This window comes from Peromyscus eremicus, chromosome 4 (assembly GCF_949786415.1).
Source record: "Peromyscus eremicus chromosome 4, PerEre_H2_v1, whole genome shotgun sequence".
In the NCBI taxonomy this organism is placed as follows: Eukaryota; Metazoa; Chordata; class Mammalia; order Rodentia; family Cricetidae; genus Peromyscus; species Peromyscus eremicus.
The window spans coordinates 12,577,446-12,583,699 of record NC_081419.1 but is presented as its reverse complement, the minus strand read 5'-3'; the positions used below and the strand labels follow the sequence as shown (position 1 = coordinate 12,583,699).

The window sequence follows — 6,254 nt, the reverse complement described above, 5'->3', positions numbered from 1 at the left end:
TGTCTTCCCAGTGAATGGCAGGGACTCTGCTGCCTTCTCTCTTGTGAATCCCTGGCCTCTCACCCAGAGCCTTCAATGCCTTGAACACAAGTTCCTCTGTGCCTACAGCCCTACATGTCTCTGGTCACAACTGACATTCCTTGGGCATGTCAGGGACATGGACATGCAGGGTGAATGGCATGCCCCAAACTCGTATAGGACTGTATCACAGGTCTTCTGAGAGAGCCTGCTGTTCCTTATTCTGCAAATGACAGATCTTCCACACCCTAGGTCCCCAGAAAGAAATGCCTGGACACCTGGAGTTTTGTAGGTGAGCCAATGTTCCTCAGAAGCTGTGTCCCGGGTGCAAACCACATAGGGTTCAGAGAGGAAGCCACCAAGGCCCCTGGCATTGTCTGTGCCTCACTGGCTCTTGAGGGTTTCTCACTCATCCTTCCCTCTCCCTTGCCCCATGCACACCCCCACCCAGCTCTGTAGCCCCAGGGAGGCAGGCTGGATGGTGTTGGCGACCTTTGAGCACAAAGCCCCAGTCTGGGCCCTTTGTTTTCTGGCCCCTTTCTTGTGCCTCCCCAACACCAGGCCTGATGTTGACCCCAACACATCTCTGCTTCCCCTGGCCCTGAAACCCAGCCTACTCTCAAAGAGATGAGGACCTGGCTGGTGGCTTCCCAGTGGTAGGTGCCCTGGCTTGCTTCCTTTTTCACTTCCAGGTAGGCTCCTCCTCAGCAAGACAGTCATTTACCCACTCACAAGGGGATCGCAGCTACCTGGGAGCAGTGGTGCTTGGCACCTCCAGGAAACACTACCTAGGTGTTTGGGGCCCACACCCACTGCCTATGCACTTAGGCTGCCAGCAGAGTTAGGATGAAGGCAGTCTGCAGGCAAAGTGAGGACACATAGCCCAGGTCAGGGACAATGCAGATGCGCAACACGCCAACTGCTGGGCAGAGAAGGTGACTCAGGCAGGGGCTGAAAGTACTTGCCACAAACCCCAGAGCCTGCATGGTGACACCCGGGCATATGCACATGCAAAATAAATGTTTTTTAAAGTGTTGACTAGAACTACCAACCCTGGTGACGAGGCAGAGTCCCGAAGCCAAACTGGCAGCTTCTCTGGCTCCTCTTCCTCCCAGAGAGCCCTGCGCCTCTACCCCTCCCACTCCAGGACGACCCCCAGGCAGCACAGTCAGGAAGCTTCAACACCTAGTTTATTACCAGACACTGCAGAGGGCATCTGGGAAATGGAAGGAACCAAGACAGACAGAAGGACTGGACAAGCTGGCCTGAAACTGCTTTTCTCACTTGGGGCTGCCGGCTGTGCGATCCATTCAGTCTGGATTCCAAGGATGAGCTGAGGTCCTCTGGCTATCGAGCTCGCCAAAGACTGGGACGAAAATCCTACACATGCCCGTTAGACCCCTGTAAGGAAAGTGACCCTTTCTTTGGGCAGGGCTACCAGGGCTGGCCAAGATTAGGCAGGGTCTGAGAACAGAGGCTTGGGGGAGACCCTGCCACCTCGGCCTGCCCCTCATAGTCTCCCTGAGACTCAGTTTCTACACCACACCGTAAGAACACCTGCATGCCCCCCGGAGTCCCCAGAGCTTTCGGAAAGGACGCACAGCCAGCAGCTCCCGTTCCCCCGCACCCCCGGTCGCTCCCTGCCCCCCTCCCCCCGCACCTTTCCAGGCTGCCTGAGTGCATGGCTGGGAGGAGCGGGGGAAGGGGGGCGAGAAATGGGGATCATCGGACTTGGGGTCCAGAGGGTGGGGCCGAGGTGGAAGCTGCTCGGTTGCTACGAGCAGCCCTAGCAACGCACCCATTCAGCAGAGACAAAGGCGCTGTCATTTGAGCACAGAGGCGCTGCAGTGGCTCTTGTTCTCGCAGACGGCTGTGCCCGTGGGAGGGGGCGGGGTGGAAGGGGGCTGGGCCGGTTGGGTGCTGGGCGGCTACGCGCTCTGATGCTGCCTGGCTGTACGCCCCACAATCGGCCTGCAGGGGGCGCTCCTGCCCCTTTTAGCAGACTAGAAGCGGACCGTCCGAGTCAGCCTCAAGCCTACGTCTGTGACCACACCCCTATGACTAGCCCCATCTGTGCAGATGAGCCTGCTGCACCACTGGCTGCGTACTTGTGGCTCCTTTAGACGCGTTGACCTCCTCCCCTGGCTACTAGACCAAAGCCAGCAGGGCCTAGGCTTGGGCCCTGAGCTAGCCCCAGCAAGAGTTCAGAAAGCAGGCCTCTCTTCCAGTCCTGGGTATAGTGTTTGAGGCTAGGCAGTGCTGGTCTGAGACTGTGGACTCGGGGTCAACATGGCTGACCGTGACTGGTTGTCTCCACTGTCCTCTAGAGTGTGGCTGAGCCCCACCCCAAAACCTGGGTAGGGCCTATGGTGTCTCCTGCCTGGCCCATCTGCCCACAGGTCCCCTGACATGTCTTATTGACCCCCAGGTTGGAAAAAGTACTTGCCATGGGGTTTGGAAGGGCTCTTAATGTAGGAGCCCATCATTAAGGACCCAGGCGCACAGGGTCGTGTCTGGAGGCTGGGCCAGGGGATCAGAGACTGGGAGACAAGTGAGCTGCTTGGTTATGGCCTCTCTGCCCAGCACCAGCTCTAGAAAGGGTTCTGCCCACTTAGTCTCTCTCTCTCTCTCTCCCCAGGGAGGTCCAGTAAGGTTGTTCCAAATCACTTTCATCTTGGGGCAGCGCGGTGAGGAGTGGTGGGGGCGGGGTCTGCGCAGGAAGAGCTGTACCTGAAGTCCTGAATCCTGTCAGTTCGGCAGCCTGAGAAAGAGAACAGGGTAGATTGGCTCTTTCTCCCGGTTCCCTTTGCCCTGGGATTCCTTGCCCCTCCCCAAAGAGGCCTTGGCTTTTAGGTCTGCTAGCCTGCAGGCTCTAGCTTTCCAGTGCTGAGGACAAGGTCCCTGGGGCCGGTCCCCACCTACCCTGCCCTAGCCTTAGCTGTGTTCCCAACCCTACCCATCACACTAGCTGGTCCCTTGTTCCAGCCTTACTGGTCTCCTGGGTTCTGTAATGGAAGAGAAAGCTGTGAGGATCCTGAGCTCATGGGTCCCTAGTAGGGGGAAATACTTAGGTTGAAGAATTGTGCACAGGCTAAGACAGGAAATGTGTTTTCCCTCATTAGGCCCCCATTATCAGACACCCTAAACATCCATTCAGAACTTTCCATGCTCCCTTGGTTTCTTTCCAATGGCCCACTCATTGTACCCACCCATTGTAAGCAGCACAGACAAGGAGGATGTATGGGCCCCGAAGACAGACCTCATGTCACTAAGGAACCCCTATCCACTCTGTGGCCTGGCCTCCCACTTTGCTTGGATCAAGGGCCCAGGACCACAGTAGAGACACTGAGGGACAGCGAGAGACAGGAAGGAATCAAAGCCTGCCCTGACCTCCTCTAGCCCTTTGGTCTGTAGCACCACAGGAGCGGAGAAGTCACCTTCCTGAAGATCCAAAGCTAAATGTTTTGCCCTGTGCCTCTGCATAGGGGTGTAGATGTAATTCTAAACGGTCTTATTAAATAAGAAACACAAAGCCAAATAAAGAATTAAAAGCAGTAGCCAAGAGCTAAGACCACCTTATCTTACCACTCACTGCTGTCCTTCCCCTGAGAGAGAGACCTTCTTCCTGTCTCCTGTCTTTTTATTACCTTTCTGTTCTGCCTTCTCATTGGCTGTAAACCCAACCACATGACTTCCTCATCACTGCCTGTCTATACAGACCTCCAGGTCTCTGTGGTTCGTACTGAGATTAAAGGTTTGGGTTGCTGCTTGACCATGTCCTTGAACACAGAGATTCTGCCTGCCATGTGATCATAGGGCGTGTGCCACCACCGCTGGACTTCTGCTAAATGGCTTGCTCTTAGCTCTGATCTCCAGGCAACTTTATTAACAGACAAAATCACATTTCAGCACAAATAAAATATCACTGTAGAGAGGCCTAGTCTCTCACCTCCTTCAGGGACTGAGTGTGAAGGGCTCAATACTCAGGGTAAGGACAGAGCTTGCCAACCACAAAGTGCCACCATATTTGGGTCTCATGTGGCCCCACTGATGAACAGAGAGCCAAGATAGTGTGGTCCAATAGGTCAGACTTGGAGCCCAGGACTTACTCAGAGATCATGTGGCAATAGAAAAGGTGCTACCTGTTCAAGCCTGAGGCCAAGACCAGAGAACATTGAACTCCTAGGTCTTCCAGCCCTCAGGTCCCTGGTTGCCAGACACAACTGAGTTGACACCACCACCTTTAACCCCAAAGACAGATCACTAACCCCCAGAGCCAGCTTGACCCTTCTGTGGCCCCTGCACTTCCTTCCTCATGCATTTCCTTTTCATATTCCTCCCCACCAAACAAAAGCATCTTTCTGAACTACCTGACCCCTACAATAAAATTGGAGTTCCCTATAGCAGCTTTAGAGTCCGGAACTGTCTAGTCTCCATGTCCCCTCCTGCCCCATTTCTCACCAGCCCTCCTTATGTTGCCCATTCCTCTGGGTCACACAATGACCCCCTCTGCATATAACTTTCACACCTTAGCTGAGAGTCAGTCTTTCCCCATAAGTGATCCCTCTGTTCCCACACTGCCTTGGTTGTCCTTTGGTCTTTTGGCCTTGGTGGCACCACACTGTGGGTGGATGGTGCAAAATGGGCAAGATGGGCACAAGTGCTGTGGGATGCCTTTCTGTATGCTGTGAATATGTGTTGCTCTGATTGGTTGATAAATAAAGCTATATTAGACTATGGTAGGGCAGGATGGAGCCAGGCGAGAAAATCCAAGAAAGACAGGAAGAAAAGCAGAGGTGGAAGAGATGCCATCCTGCTGTCCAGAGAGCAGGATGTAATGGCACACAGGTAACACTACAGAACACGTGGTGACATATAGATTAATAAAAATGGGCTGAGTTTAGTTAAAAGAGCTAGCTAGCAAGAAGCTTGAGTCATAGGCCATAGCCATACAGTTTGTAAATAGTATAAGTCTCTGTGTGTTTATTTGGGTCTGAGCAGATGCAGGACTGGGCAGGACATAAGAAAACTTCCAGCTACATTTGGCTGCCCAACATGGAGCAAGAGTTTCCACCTAAAACCTGAGAAAAATTTTAAAAAAGATTCTAAAAACAGCTTCCTAGTTGTGTCTCTTAGGCAAGCCATGAGCTACAGTATGACGGGCTTCACAGCGGCATGTGGGCTTGACCTGCAACATGGCAGATTCCCACTATGGTACACAGAGGCAGCATCTCCAAGCTATGCAGTATGCTGCATGGTGGATTTAGCTTTTGCTAGTACAGACAAAAAAAAAAAAAAAAAAAAAAAGGTTTCTGGGCTACACGCTGCTGGATGGAGGCATGGACCCACTGCCTCCCAGAGTCAGAGGAGAACATGGCTTCCAGACCTGGAGGTGAATTACGTCCACCATGTTGAAAAGCTGAAATGGGTGGAGTCAGCAGCCAAGGCTACTTCCTCAGTCCTAAACACGCAGTTTAGCAGTTTAAAATCTCTCTTGGTCAGAGAAGAATTATAGATTCACAATAAGACAGATTCAGATGGAATAAAACTCTAAACAGTTTACATCGTGTGTAAAAATGCACATAGGCTTGGAAGAAAGAGAAAAATGAATATATGCAGTTATATAAAGAGATAGTTTTTAAAAATAAAGTCTTTAAAAACTCAGTAAAAGTAATATAAAAATAAGCCACATAAAGATGGAAATCACGCCGGGCGGTGGTGGCTCACGTCTTTAATCCCAGCACTCAGGAGGCAGAGCCAGGTGGATCTCTGTGAGTTCAAGGCCAGCCTGGACTACCAAGTGAGTTCCAGGAAAGGTGCAAAACTACACAGAGAAACCCTGTCTCGAAAAACAACAACAACAACAACAAAAAGATGGAAATCACACAGAGTCTAGATTAAATTGTCTTTGGGATTTTTAACTGCAGAAAGATATTTGATTGTAAAGGCTGCTGAATTAAACCAAAATATATATTTTAAAGATATCTTGACTTCAAAATTTATGTCTAAGGATACACTGATTTGAAAAAGAGGTTCTGCTTTTGTTCCCACAGAAGATGAGAACCTGTGGGTTGCTTCCAGGCTAATTGGTTTGATCAACCATGACCCCCTTAAAGTTCTCTAATGACAGCCCTGGCCCAGATGATCCAACATCCAAAACAGCTTCAAAACAACTGGCTGAGACAATGCAGCCTCACAGACTACTACAGTCAGGACTTGACCATAATTCTTAATTT

General features: G+C 51.4%; 1 long non-coding RNA gene across 1 annotated transcript; it reads right to left on the bottom strand.

The window, feature by feature from the left end:
• Positions 1-1,191: 1,191 nt before the first annotated feature.
• On the bottom strand, positions 1,192-1,918 carry LOC131908005 (uncharacterized). Its single transcript, XR_009378519.1, has 2 exons — positions 1,817-1,918; positions 1,192-1,419 (listed from the first exon to the last, which is right to left on the bottom strand). It is a non-coding gene; the product is annotated as an uncharacterized LOC131908005 (long non-coding RNA).
• Between the last annotated feature and the right edge of the window lie 4,336 nt (positions 1,919-6,254).